This window comes from Salmo salar, chromosome 28 (genome assembly GCF_965601325.2).
Source record: "Salmo salar chromosome 28, fSalSal1, whole genome shotgun sequence".
NCBI classification, from domain to species: Eukaryota; Metazoa; Chordata; class Actinopteri; order Salmoniformes; family Salmonidae; genus Salmo; species Salmo salar.
The window spans coordinates 33201868-33222767 of NC_138318.1; the positions used below are offsets into that span (position 1 = coordinate 33201868).

General features: G+C 43.7%; 1 pseudogene across 1 annotated transcript in view; it reads right to left on the reverse strand.

The window, feature by feature from the left end:
* Positions 1-20900, reverse strand: part of LOC106589866 (RNA binding protein fox-1 homolog 3-like) — a 919181-nt pseudogene that overhangs the window by 31803 nt on the left and 866478 nt on the right. Inside the window, exon 11 of the transcript XR_014383051.1 lies at positions 9091-9144. The product of XR_014383051.1 is annotated as an RNA binding protein fox-1 homolog 3-like (transcript). The remainder of the gene's footprint in view (positions 1-9090; positions 9145-20900) is intronic.

The following is a 20900-nucleotide window of genomic DNA, read 5'->3' on the forward strand; positions in this document are numbered from 1 at the left end:
TCCACAGAGCTGGGCTTTACGGAAGAGTGGCCAGAAAAAAGCCATTGCTTAAAGAAAAGAATAAGCAAACACATTTGGTGTTCGCCAAAAGGCTTGTGGGAGACTCCCCAAACATATGGAAAAAGGTACTCTGGTCAGATGAGACAAAAATTTAGATTTTTGGCCATCAAGGAAAACGCTATTGTCACGCTCTGACCTAAGAGAGCTGTTTTTTCTCTGTTTAGTTAGGTCAGGGTGTGATATGGGTGGGCATTCTATGTTTTTTGTTTCTATGTTTAGTTCTTGTTTTTATATTTCTATGTTGGAGTTTTGGGATGATCTCCAATTAGAGGCAGCTGGTTTGCGTTGTCTCTAATTGGAGATCATATTTAAGTTGGGGTTTTTTCTATTGTGTTTTGTGGGTAGTTGTTTTCTATTTTGTTAGATTAACCTGACGGAACTGTTGGCTGTCATTTTTGTTTATTTGTATTCAGTGTTCAATTTTCATTAAAATTTACGATGAGCACTCAACACGCTGCGCCTTGGTCCCCTTCATATGACGTCCGTTACAGCTATGTCTGGCGCAAACCCAACACCTTTCATCACCCCGAGAAAATCATCCCCACAGTAAAGCATGGGGGTGGCAGCATCATTCTGTGGGGATGTTTTTCATCGGCAGGGACTGGTAAACTGGTCAGAATTGAAGGAATGATGGATGGCGCTAAATACAGGGATATTCTTGCGGGAAACCTGTGTCAGTCTTCCAGAGATTTGAGACTTGGGTGGAGGTTCACCTTCCAGCAGGACAATGACCCTAAACATACTGCTAAAGCAACACTCGAGTGGTTCAAGAGGAAACATTTAAATGTCTTGGAATGGCCTAGTCAAAGCCCAGACCTCAATCCAATTGAGAATCTGTGGTATGACTTAAAGATTGCTGTACATCAGCGGAACCCATCCAACTTGAAGGAGATGGAGCAGTTTTGCCTTGAAGAATGGGCAAACATCCCAGTGGCTAGATGTGCCAAGCTTATAGAGACATACCCCAAGAGACTTGCAGCTGTAATTGCTGCAAAAGGTGGCTCTACAAAGTATTGATTTTGGGGGGGTGAATTGTTATGCACTCTAAAGTTTTTTTTGGTCTTATTTCTTGTTTGTTCCACAATAAAAAACATAATAGGAAAAATGCCAAGGGGATGAATACTTATGCAAGCCACTGTATGGGTTGTATTTACAATGTTGTTTGTTCTTCACTTGTCATCCTTTTCTTGAGGCAACAGGTCACACAGCTTGCTGCTGTGAAACCACACTGTGGTATTTCCCCCAATAGATATGGGAGTTTATCAAAACTGGGTTTGTTTTCAAATCCTTTAGGGTTTGTGTAATCTGAGGGAAATATGTGTCTCTAATATGGTCATACATTGGGCAGGAGATTAGGAAGTGCAGTTCAGTTACCACCTCATTTTGTGGGCAGTGTGGACATAGACTGTCTTCTCTTGAGAGCCAGGTCTGCCTACGGCAACCTTTCTCAATAGCAAGGCTATGCTCCCTGAGTTTGTACATAGTCAAAGCTTTTCTTAGGTTTGGGTCAGTCACAGTGGTCAAGTATTCTGTGTACTTTCTGTTTAGGGCCAAATAGCATTCTAGTTTGCTCTGTTTTTTTGTTTTCCAATGTGTCAAGTAATTATCTTTCTGTTTTGTCATGATTTGGTTGGGTCTAATTGTGTTGCTGTCCTGGGGCTCTGTGTTGTCTGTTTGTGTTTGGGAACAGAGCCACCAGGACCAGCTTGCTTAGGGGACCTCTTCTCCAGGTTCATCTCTCTGTAGGTGATGGCTTTGTTATGGAAGATTTGGGAATCGCTTCCTTTTAGGTGGTTATAGAATTTAACGGCTCTTTTCTGGATTTTGATAATTAGCAGTTATCGGCCTAATTCTGCTCTGCATTTATTATCATCCGCTCTCTCTCTCCTCTCTCTTGCTCTCTCTCTGCCTCTCTCTCCCTAACTCTCATCTGTCATTCTTTCTGAAAGGGATTTGAACACAATAAACCTGTAGCCGAACCACAGGAATGGAGACGGAGTGTTCTGTCACACACACATCATTTATGGGCTCCAATTCCGCTGATCCTCGCTCGGAACGCCGCACTGATAAAGAGTGATTAATGGCCGTTACATCTCGCTCTATTCCCTCCCAAAGTAGATTAAACGCAGCTCTAATTATTCCAGAAGAAATCCAGACCCAACACTTCCGCTACAGGAATATTTAATTGTTCATATTTTGAAAGAAAAGGAGGGAGGAAGAGGAGTAGTGGAGGGAAGAAGGGAGGGAAGAGAGGATGGGAGAAGCGAGGGAGGTATAGAGGTTGTTTTGCTAGGATTTATTTTCCTGTGATATTGCGACTGCTTCTTGTGGTAGGAATGGTACGCACTTGCACGCACACACACCAACACACACACACACACACCCCAACACACACACACACAACCCTCCACCATGGCTGCCACATGGGACTTGCAGAGGCATATGGCGTCGTTTAGGCTTGGCAAACTTTACTGGCATGTTTAAGACAACTCAATATATTAGGGTTCAGGATCGTGAGGGAGTGGATGAGGGGGGAGGAAAGGGGAGTGGATGAGGGGAGAGGGGAGGGGGGAGGGGAGGAGAAATAAAATAGATGGATGGCTGTTATTTAGAGCTTGGCAGTAAAGCTGTCTTGGAATGAACAGATTTCAGTCTAATGAGCAAGATGGAGAGGTGTTAAAGTCCGCAGACAGTCACAGCACTTCCTCTAAATGAAAGGAGCATGTACACACACACAAATAGGCACACACGTGAGCACGCACGTATCCACATGCACAAATGAATACACAACACCACATACATACCGGCTTATATATATATATGTGGAGAGAGAGAGAGAGAGAGAGAGAGAGAGAGAGAGAGAGAGAGAGAGAGAGAGAGAGAGAGAGAGAGAGAGAGAGAGAGAGAGAGAGAGAGAGAGAGAGAGTTTTAAATAATCTTTATTGGGTCTGGGAGCCCACAACACAATAAATACTCATACAAAACCATAGTTACACATCAATTAAAAACACATCTCCAAATCCTCCTCCACAGTAACTAAACACAACAGCCTCTGAATACCCCATATACTCATAAACAAATGAATATTGTTGACCAGTTTATAATAGGCAAACTCAACCCTCAGTCTCGCTGCCAACATTCCCTCCAGCATTCCCACCACATCCACAGACCCCTGTTCCCGAATACTGTTCTTTTGGGTCTTCCATATCGCTAATTTAGCTGCCCCTATCACAAAATTAAGCAACACAACTACACCCTTTTGACTAAACCTGTGCTTTAGCCCAAATATAAACAGTTGGGAAGAGAGAACCTCTCCCAGAGCTGAGAACCAGCTAGTGATCAGGTCAATCATCCCGACCAACCTGGGACACTGTAAAAACAGATGTGCCAGAGTTTCAGACTCAGCACAAAATGGACACCCCTCCCCAACAGTAGGGTCCAAGTGTACCAGATGCATATTGGTGGCTATAGCTCCATATATTATCCTCCATTGGAGGTCAGCTGTCCTCTTTTCAATAGGCAGTTTGTATAGTGATCGCCAACAGCCTTTTGGGGATGCACCTGGACCAAGCACACCCGCCCACCTCGTCGATTTTACCCCTTCCAGGGAAGATGGAAGACACTTTTACACATTCTGTACATGGCTTTCTTTCCCACCTCCTTGAACTCCCCCAGCTCCGGGGTATCGAATGAAAGCTGCATCCCCACGTCCTCCTCGAATGCCCCTGCCGCAGCACTGACAATCAGTGCAGGAAACTCATAATCCAGACCCTCCTTCCACCAATCAGAATTGGAAGTGCCAGTCACATACTGCAGATGGAGTACTGGCAAGGAGTCACAGACCTCAGCGACGACCTTCCTCAGTAGGTGAGATGATCAGATTCCCGCTCTTTCTCCCAGCTCCTCCAACGATCTGCTCCTGCTCCTCATCAGATGACCCAGCTTGGTACACCCCACACCTAACAGACATGAACGTAGGCTGGCTGAACCCAGAGCACGGGACTGGATGGCAGTGTTGTAATAAAGAGGCTCTTCGAAAAGCCACATCCCTGGTAGCGTGCAGGCCTTACAGGACTTGACAAGAACTCTCCAAGCCTGCATAACAGACTCATAAAATGGAGTCAGGCCAGGCAAATCACCCCCCTCCAGCTTTAAGAGGAAAAGGTGCTTATCTAAGCCCAAACAGCCTGCTCTCCTCATCAATGTGTCGGCTGTGTCGACCCAGCTAGAACCGTCACTGTACAACAACAGTCCCTGGGCTGCTTGAAGCCGGAATGCCATGATCCTGGATGAAATGTCCACCAGACTTTGCCCACCCTCGTGCAGTGGCAGGTACAGGGCTGCAGCTTTAATCCAGTGTTGTCCAGACCAGAAGAAATTGACAAGGGTCCTCTGAAGCTCTTGTATCAGACAGGTGGCTGTAAAATCATTAGTCTGTGCCACAGGGTAGAGGCAGCAAGATTATTAGCTACCAGTACCCTTCCCCTATAAGACAGTTGGGGTAGCACCCATTTCCACCTTGACAGTCTGATCCAAAGAAAGTAAACACACATTTACACCAGACAGTTTACAAATGTCTAAAACATCTCTTATTAGAAACAAGTTGTCAACAATAGAGCGGTCAGGTACACAGTAAGACTGGTCCTTGTGGACCAACAATCCCAGATACTCTTTCAATCTGTTTGAGAGACATTTAGACACAATTGTATATTCTGCACACAGCAAAGCAACAGGTCTCCAATTTTTTATGAGCCAAATCCCTTTTTTGGCAACAGTGAAAGCACTGCACGTTGACAGGATACAGGAAGAGAACCCTCATGAAAGGATTCACACACCACTTCATAAAAATCCTCCCCAATAGACCCCCAAAAGTGCTTATAAAACTCAGATGGTAAACCATCAATGCCAGGGGCTCGGCCTGTTGAGAGCTGCATAACTGCTGTGGACAGCTCTTGCAGAGTAATATCAGAGTCCAAAGCAACTCTCTGCTCAGGTCCCAATTGAGGAAGACCGTGTAGCAACTGTTCAGTACACAGAGAGTCACAATCCTCCACCTTATAGAGTGCAGAGTAGAAATCCACGGCTTGTTGACGCATTTCACTGTCATCTGTGGTCACCTTCCCATCAGGGAGACGAAGGCAGACCATCTGTTTACGTTGTAATGTCGACTGTCCTAGGTTAATTTAAAAAAAAGCGCTAGGAGCATCCATATCCTTGAGGGAAGCGAAACGAGACCTAATCAAGGCACCCTTCACTCTTTCATGTAGAAACGACCTCAGTTCATGTCTCTTGTCCTGTAAGTTCATGACTAGTCCAGGGTCGTTCTGAGTGAGCAGCTTCAATTCAATAGATTTCATGTCCTGTTCAAGGGCCCTGATAGTCTCTTTAGCTTCAATACGTGACAGAGCAGTATACTGTTGACAAAAGAATCGTATTTGGGCTTTCCCAACCTCCCACCATTGTCTGAAGGACTCAAAATTCCCTTTTGTAACCTCCATTTTTCCCAAAACAACAAAAACCTTTCACAAAACATGACATCATGTAACAATTTAACATTAAAATACCAGTAAGATGATGACTTTCGTGGACAGGACAAGTGAACATCAACAGTAACAATATGGAGAGAAACCCACAGGAGTAATATCACACCTTCCAATCCTACTACAGTAGTGCTCAGAAACATACAAACTGTCTAACCTTGCTGCACTGACACGACCTTCATTAACTTTTAGCCGTGTGTACTGCCTAACTTTTGCATTCCTTACTCTCCACACATCAGAAAGCTCAAACTCAGTTAATAAACCAGACAGACAAGTTTCTGACCGCAGGTGAGGTTCTTCAGCAGTGCGATCAACAGTAAAATCCACTGTACAGTTCCAGTCCCCCCCTAAAACCATACACCCCTCTTGGTCACACTGTCTTAAGGTTTCCTTTATTTTATCAAAACCAACAATATGCTCTGTACCCTCATTAGGAGCATAAACATAAAAAAAACATAACATCCGCCTTGACCAATAAAACCCGACCATTGACAATCTCTGTTGTAGATACCACAGTCACCCCTAAGCCTGTGGAAAACAAAATTGCCACCCCAGCACTGAAATTAGTACCATGACTGAGTATATGCTGCCCCTCCCACCACATACCCCAGTCAACCTCATTAGCCTCATCGCTATGTGTCTCCTGTAGAAAAACTACATTAAGCCTTTTCTGTTTTATTACTTCTAATGCCCAAGCCCTCTTCTTCCTGTCCCTTCCTCCATTAATATTGAGAGAACCTACCCTTAGTACCTCCATATAGAAAAGAGAAAGGAAAAGCAGAAGAATCCACAGAGAAACCAGACAAAGAGAAAAAAACACCCATGATCATCATCATTGTTTTAATTTGACCATATTTCCCACTACCTTTTGCTGCTGTGACAGCAGTAACACATTTTCTCAAGCGAAACCACTTCTTCTCACTCAACTGGTCTAACTCCACTGTCTTCTGTAACATCACAGCTGACCTCACAAACTTAATAACATCAAAAACATCTGCCAATTTGACAGATTTCCCAAAAGTCTGATCCAGAAACCCATTTACCTCCTCTAGATTGTAAATTGAGTCCTCACCAGCTGCTATCGAATCAGGAGAGATATCCATATCCTTCTCCTGATCCTCCTCAACTGAGGCCACAGACCCCTGACTCCCCTCTACCACATCCCTTTCAACACTCCCCACTTGCACCCCAATACTCGTACCGGGCATCTCCTCCACTACCTGGGAGACTAGCTGTACCTGTACCCAATTACTAGTAGAGGACATCTCCTCCACTACCTGGGAGACTAGCCCCACCTGAACCCCATTACTAGTAGTGGACATCTCCTCCACTACCTGGGAGACTAGCCCCACCTGAACCCCATTACTATTAGTGGACATCTCCTCCACTACCTGGGAGACTAGCCCCACCTGAACCCCATTACTAGTAGTGGACATCTCCTCCACTACCTGGGAGACTATCTCTACCTGTACCCCATTACTAGTAGTGGACATCTCCTCCACCTGAACCCCATTACTAGTAGTGGACATCTCCTCCACTACCTGGGAGACTAGCCCCACCTGTACCCCATTACTAGTAGTGGACATCTCCTCCACTACCTGGGAGACTAGCCCCACCTGAACCCCATTACTAGTAGTGGACATCTCCTCCACTACCTGGGAGACTAGCTCTACATGAACCCCATTACTAGTAGTGGAAATCTCCTCCACTACCTGGGAGACTAGCTCTACATGTACCCCATTACTAGTAGTGGACATCTCCTCCACTACCTGGGAGACTAGCCACAACTGAACCCCATTACTAGTAGTGGACATCTCCTCCACTAACTGGGAGACTAGCTCTACCTGTACCCCATTACTAGTAGTGTACATCTCCTCCACCTGAACCCCATTACTAGTAGTGGACATCTCCTCCACTACCTGGGAGACTAGCTCCACCTGAACCCCATTACTAGTAGTGGACATCTCCTCCACTACCTGGGAGACTAGCCCCACCTGAACCCCATTACTAGTAGTGGACATCTCCTCCACTACCTGGGAGACTAGCCCCACCTGAACCCCATTACTAGTAGTGGACATCTCCTCCACTACCTGGGAGACTAGCCCCACCTGTACCCCATTACTGGTAGTGGACATCTCCTCCACTACCTGGGAGACTAGCCCCACCTGTACCCCATTACTAGTAGTGGACATCTCCTCCACTTCCTGGGAGACTAGCTCCACATGAACCCCCTCCTGTACCCCATTACTAGTAGTGTGCAACTCCTCACCAGTCTGAGGAAATGGCTCTTCAGATACGTCCTTACCTTCTACAACAATATTTTTCTGCTGCATAACATTTCCCTCTGGTACAAGTTGCAACTCCGTACCCTCAACACGGACAACTTGTTTCTCAGCAACAGGTTCTAGTGACTGCTCTACCACTGTCGGCCCACCTCTCCCTACATCAGTGGGCCCAGGTGTTACGATGACCACCTGCACCCCTCCCTCTCCCTTCTCCCTTTTTGGGCAAGAATGTTGCTTATGGGCAACATCCCCACACTCAAAACACCATTGACTACCCGTACTAGCATAAGCCATCTACAGTCTGATGTCATACTTGACTTTAAACGATAACTCCAAAGTCTGCTCCGGTGAATCCAAAAACATAAACACCTGTCGCCGAAACGACATAACCTGTTTCAATGCCGGGTGTTTGCAACCCAACGGGACAATCTTAATTGAACTTGCAAACTTCCCAAACCGCAATAATTCGCGCTCCAATAGCTCATTGGGAATAAACGGCGGTACATTTGAAATCGTTACCCTTGTTGACGGAGAAAAAAGCAGCGTAACTTGAATAAACATTCCTTTAAGAAGTACGCCTTGCTCAACCATACGATCAACAAGACGCTCTTCTTTAATAAATACCACCACCACTTTATTAATCCGTGACGCGTAAGCAACATTCTCATAGCCTACCTTTTCTCCTACGGCGACCAAAAACTCATCCACCGTGACAGTTGCTTCTGTAACACACCTAAAGCCGTGCCGAAGTGACAGGGACGGCATCACCATTCGGGTCACCATCCCTGCCAAAGTCAGGGTAATTTCGACACGAAAAACAATATACTTAATTCTACCACAACAAAAAAATAAATATAATAAACTTAATCATGCATAGAAGAAAAAGGATATCACCAAGAAAAGGAAAACCGAAAGAAAACCCAGGATATCTAACTCTACACAACGCTCGCACTTAGCACTCGCTCAAACAATTCCCAGCATGCAGAGAGAGAGAGAGAGAGAGAGAGAGAGAGAGAGAGAAAGAGAGAGAGAGAGAGAGAGAGAGAGAGAGAGAGAGAGAGAGATCTGTGCAGAATGAGGGAGACTGTTGTGGCTTGAGTCTGATACTTTATATTATAATGTTGGCCAGACCGACGTTCAGGTGAAGATGAACTGTGATAGCGATGGCTTGCATTGTTGTGTCGTATGTATCAGTGTAGTTTTACCTGCATACAATTCAGGGCCATAGACAGCTCCCACCATGGGGTTCAGCTTCCAGCCTACAGAAAACACACAAGGGAGAGGTAGATTCATGTTAGATTAGCATCCATTTCACTTAGACAGACGTTAGCTTAGCATCCCATTCACTTAGACTGAAGTTAGTTTAGAATCCTATTCACTTAGACTGACTTTAGCTTAGCATCCAATTCACTTAGACTAAGGTCTGGATTGAAATGAAAATGTAATAACTATGTTCCAGCGTTCGCCATTACTTCATTAACTGGAAATGCTGCATATGTCAGCTCAATCGAACATAAATTTTAAATTTCACAACGCACGATGATGGGATAGGAGGAGAGGAGAGACATGATGATGGGATAGGAGGAGAGACATGATGATGGGATAGGAGGAGAGACATGATGATGGGATAGGATGAGAGACATGAGAATGGGATAGGAGGAGAGATGTGATGACGGGATAGGAGGAGAGGCGAGACATGATGATGGGATTGGAGGAGAGATGTGATGATGGAATAGGAGGAGAGGAGAGACATGATGATGGGATTGGAGGAGAGATGTGATGATGGAATAGGAGGAGAGACAAGATGATTGGATAGGAAGAGAGGAGAGAGATGACGATGGGAGAGGAGAAGAAACATGATGATGGGATAAGAGGAGAGATGTGATGGGATAGGAGGAGAGACATGATGATTGGATAGGAAGAGAGACGTGATGATGGGATAGGAGGAGAGACATGATGATGGGAAAGGAGGAGAGACAATTATGGGATAGGAGGAGAGACATACTTATGGGATAGGAGGAGAGGAGAGACGTCTAGATGTAATAAGAGGAGAGACATGATGATGGGATAGGAGGTGAGGAGATACATGATGATGGGATAGGAGGAGAGACATGATGATGGGATAGGAGGAGAGGGGAGACATGATGAAGGGATAGGAGGAGAGAAATTATGATGGGATAGGAGGATAGGGGAGACATGATGAAGGGATAGGAGGTGAGACAAGATGATTGGATAGGAAGAGAGGAGAGACATGATGATGGAATAGGAGGAGAGTAGAGACATGAGGATGGGATCGGAGGAGTGAAGTGATGGGATAGGAGGAGAGGAGAGACATGATGATGGGATTGGAGGAGAGATGTGATGATGGCATAAGAGGGGAGACAAGATGATTGGATAGGAAGAGAGGAGAGACATGCTGATGGGAGAAGAGGAGAGACATGATGATGGGATAGGAGGAGAGGAGAGACATGATTATGGGATAGTAGGAGAGACATGATGATGGGATAGGAGGAGATGAGAGACATGCTGATGTGAGAGGAGGAGAACAGAGACATGATGATGGGATAGGAGGGGATGAGAGACAAAAGGATGGGATAGGAGGAGTGACGCATGATGTGATATGAGGAGAGTAGAGACATGATGATGGGATATGAGGAGAGACATCATGATGGGATAGGAGGAGAGACATGATGATGGGATAGGAGGAGAGACATGTTGATGGGATAGGAGGAAAGGAGAGACATGATGATGGGATAGGATGAGATGAAAGACATGATGATGGGATAGGAGGAGATGAAAGACATGATGATGGGATAGGAGGAGATGAGAGACATGCTGATGTGAGAGGAGGAGAACAGAGACATGATGATGGGATAGGAGGAGAGGAGAGACATGATTATGGGATAGTAGGAGAGACATGATGATGGGATAGGAGGAGATGAGAGACATGCTGATGTGAGAGGAGGAGAACAGAGACATGATGATGGGATAGGAGTAGAGGAGAGACATGATGATAGGATAGGAGGGGATGAGAGACAAAAGGATGGGATAGGAGGAGTGACGCATGATGTGATAGGAGGAGAGTAGAGACATGATGATGGGATATGAGGAGAGACATCATGATGGGATAGGAGGAGAGACATGTTGATGGGATAGGAGGAAAGGAGAGACATGATGATGGGATAGGAAGAAAGGAGAGACATGATGATGGGATAGGATGAGATGAAAGACATGATGATGGGATTGGAGGAGATGAAAGACATGATGATGGGATTGGAGGGGAGGAGAGACATGATGATGGCACAGGAGGTGAGGAGAGACATGATGATGGGATAGGAGGAGAGACATGATGATGGGATAGGAGGACAGGAGAGACATGATGATGGGATAGGAGGAGATGAAAGACATGATGATGGGATAAGAGGAGAGGAGAGACATGATGATTAAAAAAAGGAGAGACATGATGATGGGATAGGAGGAGAGGAGAGACATGATAATGGGATAGGAGGAGTGAAGTGATGGGATAGGAGGAGATGAGAGACATGCTGATGGGAGAGGAGGAGAGACATGATGATGGGATCAGAGGAGAGACGTGATTTTTATTTGATTTATTTCACCTTTATTTAACCAGGTAGGCTAGTTGAGAACAAGTTCTCATTTACAACTGCGACCTGGCCAAGATAAAGCAAAGCAGTGCGACACAAACAACAACACAGTGTTACACATGGAATAAACAAACATACTGTCAATAATACAATAGAAAAGGCAATAAAGTGTGTGCAAATGAGGTAGGATAAGGGAGTTAAGGCAATAAATAGGTCATGGCGAAATAATTACAATAGTGCAATAAACACTGGAGTGATAGATGTGCAGAAGATGAGTGTGCAAGTAGAGATACTGGGGTGCAAAGGAGCAAAATAAATAAAATATATAACAGTATGGGGATGAGGTAGTTGGATGGGCTATTTACAGATGGGCTATGTACAAGTGCAGTGATCTGTGAGCTGCTCTGACAGCTGGTGCTTAAAATTAGTGAGTGAGATATGAATCTCCAGCTTCATTGATATTTGCAGTTCGTTCCAGTTATTGGCAGCAGAGAACTGAAAGGAAAGGCGGCCAAAGGAGGAATTGGCTTTGGGGGTGACCAGTGAAATATACTTGCTGGAGCGCATGCTACCGGTGGGTGCTGCTATGGTGACCAGTGAGCTGAGATAAGGCTGGGATTTACCTAGCAAAGACTTATAGATGACCTGGAGCCAGTGGGTTTGGCGATGAATATGAAGCGAGGGCCAGCCAACGAGAGCATACAGGTCACGTGGTGGGTAGTATATGGGGCTTTGGTGACAAAATGGATGGCACTGTGATAGACTGCATCCAATTTGCTGAGTAGAGTGTTGGAGGCTATTTTGTAAATGACATCATCGAAGTCAAGGATCGGTAGGATAGTCAGTTTTACGAGGGAATGTTTGGCAGCATGACTGAAGGATGCTTTGTTGTGAAGTAGGAAGCCAATTCTATATTTAATTTTGGATTGGAGATGCTTAATGTGAGTCTGGAAGGAGAGTTTAAAGTCTAACCAGACACCTAGGTATTTGTAGTTGTCCACATATTCAAGTCAAAACCGTCTAGAGTAGTGATGCTGGACGGGCAGGTAGGTATGGGCAGCGATCGTTTGAAGAGCATGCATTTAGTTTTACTTGCGTTTTATGAGTAGTTGGAGGCCACGGAAGGAGAGTTGTATGGAATTGAAGCTCGTCTGGAGGTTAGTTAACACAGTGTCCAAAGAAGGGCCAGAAGTATACAGAATGGTGTCATCTGCGTAGAGGTGGATCAGAGAATCACCAGCAGCAAGAGCGACATCATTGATGTATACAGAGAAAAGAGTCGGCCTGAAAATTGAACCCTGCGGCACCCCCATGGAGACTGAGGTCCGGACAACAGGCCCTTCGATTTGACACACTGAACTCTGTCAGAGAAACAGTTGGTGAAACAGGCGTGGCAGTCATTTGAGAAACCAAGGCTGTTGAGTCTGCCGATAAGAATGTGGTGATTGACATAGTCGAAAGCCTTGGCCAGGTCGATGAATTCAGCTGCACAGTATTGTCTCTTATCGATGGCGGTTATGATATCGTTTAGGACCTTGAGCGTGGCTGAGGTGCACCCATGACCAGCTCTGAAAACCGATTGCATAGCGGAGAATGTTCGGTGGGATTTGAAATGGTCGGTGATCTGTTTGTTAACTTGGCTTTCGAAGACTTTAGAAAGGCAGGGTAGGATAGATATATGTCTGTAGCAGTTTGGGTCTAAAGTGTCTCCCATTTGAAGAGGGGGATGACCACGGCAGCTTTCCAATCTTTGGGGATGTCAGACGATACGAAAGAGAGGTTGAGCAGGCTAGTAATAGGGGTTGCAACAATTTCAGCTGATAATTTTAGAAAGAGAGGGTCCAGATTGTCTAGCCTGGCTGATTTGTAGGGTCCAGATTTTGCAGCTCTTTCAGAACATCATCTATCTGGATTTGGGTGAAGGAGAAATGGGGGAGGCTTGGGCAAGTTGCTGTGGGGGGTGCAGTGCTGTTGACCGTGGTAGGGGTAGCCAGGTGGAAAGCATGGCCAGCCGTAGAAAAATGCTTATTGAAATTGTCAATTATCGTGGATTTATCGGTGGTGACAGTGTTTCCTAGCCTCCGCAGTAGGCAGCTGGGAGGAGGTGCTCTTATTTTCCATGGACTTTACAGTGTCCCAGAACTTTTTGGAGTTTGTGCTACAGGATGCAAATTTCTATTTGAAAAGGCTAGCCTTTGCTTTCATAACTGCCTGTGTATATTGGTTCCTAACTTCCCCGAAAAGTTGCATATTGCGGGGGCTATTCGATGCTAATGCAGTACGCCACAGAATGTTTTTATGCTGGTCAAGGGCAGTCAGGTCTGGAGTGAACCAAGGGCTATATCTGTTCCTGGTTCTACATTTTTTGAATGGGGCATGCTTATTTAAGATGGTGAGGAAAGCACTTTTAAAGAATAACCAGTTATCCTCTACTGACGGAATGAGGTCAATATCCTTCCAGGATATCCAGGCCAGGTCGATTAGAAAGGCCTGCTCGCTGAAGTGTTTTAGGGAGTGTTTGACAGTGATGAGGGGTGGTCGTTTGACCGCAGACCCATTACGGACGAAGGCAATGAGGCAGTGATCGCTGAGAACCTGGTTGAAGACAGCAGAGGTGTACTTGGAGGGCACGTTGGTTAGAATGATATCTATGAGTGTGCCCGTGTTTACGGATTTGGGGTTGTACCTGGTAGGTTCATTGATAATTTGTGTAAGATTGAGGGCATCACGTTTAGATTGTTGGATGGCCGGGGTGTTAAGCATGTCCCAGTTTAGGTCACTTAACCTGTTATGGATAGGGGGCAGTATTTTCACAGCCGGATAAAAAACGTACCCGATTTAATCTGATTATTACTCCTGCCCAGAAACTAGAATATGCATATAATTATTAGCTTTGGATAGAAAACACTCCAAAGTTTCTAAAACTGTTTGAATGGTGTCTGTGAGTATAACAGAACTCATTTGGCAGGCCAAAACCTGAGAAGATTCTGTACAGGAAGTACCCTGTCTGACCATTTCTTGGCCTTCTTTGCCATCTCTATCCATTACAGAGGATCTCTGCTGTTACGTGACACTTCCTACGGCTCCTATGGGCTCTCAGAAGGCGGCAAAAAGCTAAATCATGGCTTTGCAGGCTCTGGTTGAAACAAAGTAGCGCGTTTGGGTAGTGGCTGGTTACAGTACTGTGAGACTCAGGCGCGTGCCCGCGTCGACAGAAGCTGCTCCTCTGTTTACCTAAACGCAGATTCCAGGTCTGAATATTATCGCTTTTTTACGAGAAAACTGGCATAAAAATGGATTTTAAACAGCGGTTGACATGCTTCGAAGTATGGTAATGAAATATTTAGAAATCTTTTGTCACGAATTGCGCCGTGCTCGTGACCCTTATTTACACTTCGGATAGTGTCTTGAACGCACGAACAAAACGCTGCTATTTGGATATAACGATGGATTATTTTGGACCAAACCAACATTTGTTAATGAAGTAGCAGTCCTGGGAGTGCATTCTGACGAAGACAACAAAGGTAATCAAACTTTTGTAATAGTAAATCGGAGTTTGGTCAGGGCTAAACTTGGTCGGTGTCTAAATGGCTAGCCGTGATGGCTGGGCTATCTACTGAGAATATTGCAAAATGTGCTTTCACCGAAAAGCTATATTAAAATCGGACATATCGAGTGCATAGAGGAGTTCTGTATCTATAATTCTTAAAATAATTGTTATGTTTTTTTGTGAACGTTTATCGTGAGTAATTTAGTAAATTCACCGGATGTTTGCGGGGGGTATGCTAGTTCTGAACGTCACATGCTAATGTAAAAAAGCTGTTTTTTGATATAAATATGAACTTGATTGAACAAAACATGCATGCATTGTATAACATAATGTCCTAGGGTTGTCATCTGATGAAGATCATCAAAGGTTAGTGCTGCATTTAGCTGTGGTTTTGTTTTTTGTGACATTATATGCTAGCTTGAAAAATGGGTGTCTGATTATTTCTGGCTGGGTACTCTGCTGACATAATCTAATGTTTTGTTTTCGCTGTAAAGCCTTTTTGAAATCGGACAGTGTGGTTAGATTAACGAGAGTCTTGTCTTTAAAATGCTGTAAAATAGTCATATGTTTGAAAAATTGAAGTTTTCGGATTTTAGAGGAGTTTGTATTTCGCGCCACGCCCATCATTGGATATTGGAGCAGGTGTTCCGCTAGCGGAACGTCTAGATGTAAGAGGTTAATTAACAGCACAAGCTCTGAAGATAGATGGGGGGCAATCAATTCACATATGGTGTCCAGGGCACAGCTGCGGGCAGAAGGTGGTCTATCGCAAGCGGCAACGGTAAGAGACTTGTTTCTGGAAAGGTGGATTTTTAAAAGTAGAAGCTCAAATTGTTTGGGCACAGACCTGGATAGTAAGACAGAACTCTGCAGGCTATCTCTGCAGTAGATTGCAACTCTGCCCCATTTGGCAGTTCTATCTTGTCAGAAAATGTTATAGTTAAGGATGGAAATTTCAGGGTTTTTGGTGGTCTTCCTAAGCCAGGATTCAGACACGGCTTAGGGAGGAGGCTTCTAATGTTAACATGCATGAAACCAAGGCTTTTACATTTACAGAAGTCAACAAATGAGAGCGCCTGGGGAATGGGAGTGGATCTAGGCACTGCAGGGCCTGGATTAACCTCTACATCACCAGAGGAACAGAGGTGGAGTAGGATTAGGGTACGGCTAAAGGACATAAGAACTGGTCGTCTATTACGTTCGTAACAGAGAGTAAAAGGAGCAGGTTTCTGGGCATAATGTACAGACAAAGGTATGGTAGGATGTGAATACAGTGGAGGTAAACCTATGCATTGAGTGACGATGAGAGAGATATTGTCTCTAGAAACATAATTTAAACCAGGTGAGGTCACCGCATGTGTGGGAGGTGGGGTTAGCTAAGCTAAAGGGTTAGCTAAGGCGTATTGAGCAGGCCTAGAGGCTCTACAATGAAATAAGACAATAATCACTAACCAGGACAGTAATGGACAAGGCATATTGACATTAGGGAGAGGCATGCGTAACCGAGTGATCATAGGGGTCCAGTGAGTAGCTTGGCGGGCTGGAGACACGGCAATTCAGACAGCTAGCGGGCCGGGGCTAGCAAGCTAGCAGAAAGGCCTTAGAGGGACGTCGCGACGGAATAAGTCTGTTGTAGCACCCTCGTGCTGTTACGTTGGCAGACCAGTCCTGATGGATCAGCAGGGCTCCGTGGTAAAAGGGTCCAGGCCAATTGGCAAATTAGGTATAGTGGCCAAAGAATTTGTCCGATGTGCCTCTTCAGCTAACAGTCCAATATGCTCTAGACAGCTAGCGGGTCTCGGCTAGCAGATGGGCATTCAGGGGACGTTGCGACGGAGGAGCCAGTTGAAAAACCCCCTCGGGTTTACGTCGGTAGTCCAGTCGTGATGTATCAGCGGGGCTCCGTGTCGGCAGTAAAAGGGGTCCAGGCCAATTGGCAAAATAGGTATTGTAGCCCAAGGAGTGGCTGATGGACCTCTTCAGCTAGCCGGGAGATGGGCCTATCACAGGCTAGCTCTAGGTTAATTGGTTCTTGCTTCAGGACAGAGACGTTAGCCAGGAGTGGCAACTCGGATAGCAGCTAGCTAGCTGGGATGATCCAGGTGAAAAGATTCAGAGAGGCGCGCAAGATGGCGGTCAGTGCAGACAATTTATTTTGGTAGCTGAAGGAATTATTGGATTTCCTTACCCAATTATGACCATTGGATGATTTCTACGGTCATAAAACCCTGTATGAATATGGTTTAGTTTATTTACCAAAGTAATTGATTACTTTCTGCAAGTTATTCAGCTCTAAAACAAAGTTTGCGACAACACTAGACAGCCTGATAAGTTAGCTAGCTCAAAAACTAGCTTGTTGAACGTACATGGGAACTGCCACGACCAGAACCAAAAGGAAAGAAATGGAGAGATCGTCAGATGGACAATTAACCACAAAAGATAGTAAGATTTTGGGTACTCCTCTTCAGAATGTAACTGTGGGGGGAAATACTGCAATGGGTGAGGAAAATGCGGTGAGCACGGACAACAATGCTCACATTTTGCACCCCTCCAGTCCCCAGCTCAGGCCTTTACCTTACGACCCCGGCACCCCAGTCAAGCCCCAGGGGAAAAAGATGAGATGCCAGAGGGTATGTCACTTCTTGAGATGCAAAACAATATTGTAATGCTTTTGACAGCAAAGATAGATGAAAGGGCAAATGGCTTGGAGGTCATGGTTAGGGAGAATACGATAAAAATTGAGGCCATTAAAAAATCTGTTGACTTTATCTTTGGAGAAGTGAAAACCCTCAAAAGTGACATGAAGAAAGTGGAAGTTATCTGCCAGGAAAATGAAAAGAAGGTGGCTGAACTCGAGCAAAAGGTGAATGAGGCGGAGAGATACCAGTGCAGGTGGAACCTGAGGCTCTATGGAATTCCAGAGCAGGCGGGTGAGGACATCAAATTCAGAGTTGTTGACATCTGTGGAGCTGTCATTCCCGAATCAAAAGCCAAACTTCAGGAAAATGTCCATCGTTTGGGACGACTTAAGGATCAAGACAAGAGACCGAGGAGAAACATAATCCGCTTCACCAACAGATCTACACGGGATCTTCTTTGGAGGCGAGCAAAGAATTGTGAATTCCTCATCAAACAGAAATTGAGGTTCACGGAGGATCTGACCTCAGCAGACAAAGTGACAAGAGAGAAACTGTGGCCGATGGTGGCTGCAGCTCGAAAGGCAGGGAAAACTGCATTTTTTATCGGTGCAAGAGTGATCATTGATGGGAAAGAAATGCGGCCAAATTAGAACATTTGAGTGAGAGCCAGAGTCTAACTCGGACAGAACTGTCAGGCCAAAAACTGATTACCAGGTGAAAAGCAGCCTTTTATTATAAAAATGTACACAAACACTTGAATGAGAAAAGGCTGACCTTAGAACTGGTAAACTAAACACCAACTATAGGTGAATAACTGCTTATTGTAAAGTCTACACAATGTCTCCCCCTTGTGGGAGTAACAATACTTTGGTAATTTTATGACCAATGTTTTTTTAGTTTCTTTGTTGGAGGTTAATAATGGGATGGACATCCTTTTGAGTTACATATCCTTAGGAAAAGCTTATATTAGCATTACAAGGTTGTTGGTTGATGTTTGTCTTTATCTCTTTGTTCAATTAATATCAGGGGTATTCATAATTTACTCAAGCATAAGGCCATTTTCCTGTATTGCAAACGGTTTAATGCAGACTTTTACTTTTTACAAGAGACTCATGCTTGTTCTTCCGATCTATGTTTTTGGAAAAATCAATGGGGCAATGATATCTGGTTATCATATGGCAACAACCACTCTGCAGGTGTAGCAGTTTTAAGAGGTGCATTTAAAGGGAAGGTCATCAGTAGTAAGACTCACCACTCTGCAGGTGTAGCAGTTTTAAGAGGTGCATTTAAAGGGAAGGTCATCAGTAGTAAGACTCACCACTCTGGACGTTGGTTAATTTTAACAGTAAATTTCAACAGTGAAATGTTTTTATTAGGGAATATTTATGCATCCAACAACAAACCAAAGAACAGGATATTATTTCAAGAATTTGAAGAAGAAATTAATAGAGTTATAGGTGTATTTCAGGATATCAAAATGATCTTTAAGATTTTAATTCTGTATCTAATATGATGATTGACAGATATCCCCCTCCTAACAGATCCTGCAAAGTTAATCCTGAGTTTAATAACCTATGTCTTGGTCTTGGATTAGTCGATATTTGGAGTTCTAAATATCCTGATAAAAAGGAATTCACTTGGAGTAACAAGGACATGTCCAGACAGTCTAGAATTGATTTCTGGTTGATTTCTAATTCATTAGATAATTCTGTAGTCAAGGTATCAATTGAACCATAAATTCTTACTGATCATAAAGTTATATTCTTATCTTTAAATATTAATAGATCTGAAGTTAAACCGAATCGGAGTTATTGGAAACTCAATAGCAGACTGTTGGAAGATGATCATTTCAAGATGGATGCCAAAGATATTATACAAGACAATTGGAGGAAAGCCCAACTATTTAAGTCTTATGGGAAATATTAGAAATTAATGAAGTATGAAATAAGACAAACAGCCATGAAGAGAGGTAAAGAAATTGCTGAACATAAAAGATCAAGGGACGATAAATACTTTCTCTAATCTCTATGGAGGACCTTGATGAAGAAGGAAAGGGTCAGTTATTCTCTTTACAACTAGATATGGACCAAATGTATGAAGAGAGAGCAAAAGGGGCATTTGTAAGATCAAGAAGATGGTTGGAGGAAGGTGAAAAAAATACAAAATACTTTTACAATTTAGAAAGAAAGAATTCTGAATTTACATCTATTCATAAGCTCAATATAGATGGCAAAGAAAATGAAAACCCCAAAGATATTTCAAAATATGTTTCGGAATTCTATGGTAACCTTTATACCAGTAATGCCTGTCCTACTAGTGACATATCTGCCTTTCTAGACTCTGTCAAAGACTGTGCAAAATTCATAGATGAAGACTTCCAAAAGTCTTGTGATGAAATTATTTCTATTAATGAAATAAAAAAATGTATCAGCAAGTTAAAAGAGAACAAATCTCCAGGGAATGATGGCATTATCAGTGAATTCTATAAATATTTTCAGGGGGATATTATTGAATTTATATTTAATGTTTTTAAGGAGGCAAGGGATTTAGGGGTCCTGCCTGTTTCTATGACACAGGGCTTAATTTCTGTAATACCCAAACCAAACAAAGATTCTATGATGTTAGAAAATTGGAGACCAATCACATTAATGAACAATGATGGAAAGATACTTGCATCCATCTTTGCAGAAAGACTTAAAAAAGGTCTTGACCAAATCATTGATGATACCCAGTCTGGTTTTATGAAGGGCAGACATATATGTAATAATATTCGACTAGTATTGGACTTGATAGACTACAATGAGCACATTATGGAAGATAGCTTTATTTTATTTGTAGACTTTTACAAGGCATTTGATACAGTTGAACATTATTTTCTTTTTGAGACTCTTCGATTTTTTTGTTTTGGTCAATATTTTCAAAATGTAATTAAGACACTTTACAATAATAGTAACAGCTCTGTTAAATTATCCCATGGAACTTCAGAAAGATTTGACATTAGACATGGAATTAAACAAGGATGTCCAATTTCTCCTTTCAGATTTTTATTGGTCACACAAGTTATGGCACTTCATATAAATAAGGATAGTTTTAGGGGTATTCAGATACAAGACAAAGAGATAAAATGTTCACAATTGGCTGACGACACCACCATTTTTTTGAACGATCATAATGAAGTCAAGAAAGCTATTGAGTGTATTAATGCCTTCACACATGTATCA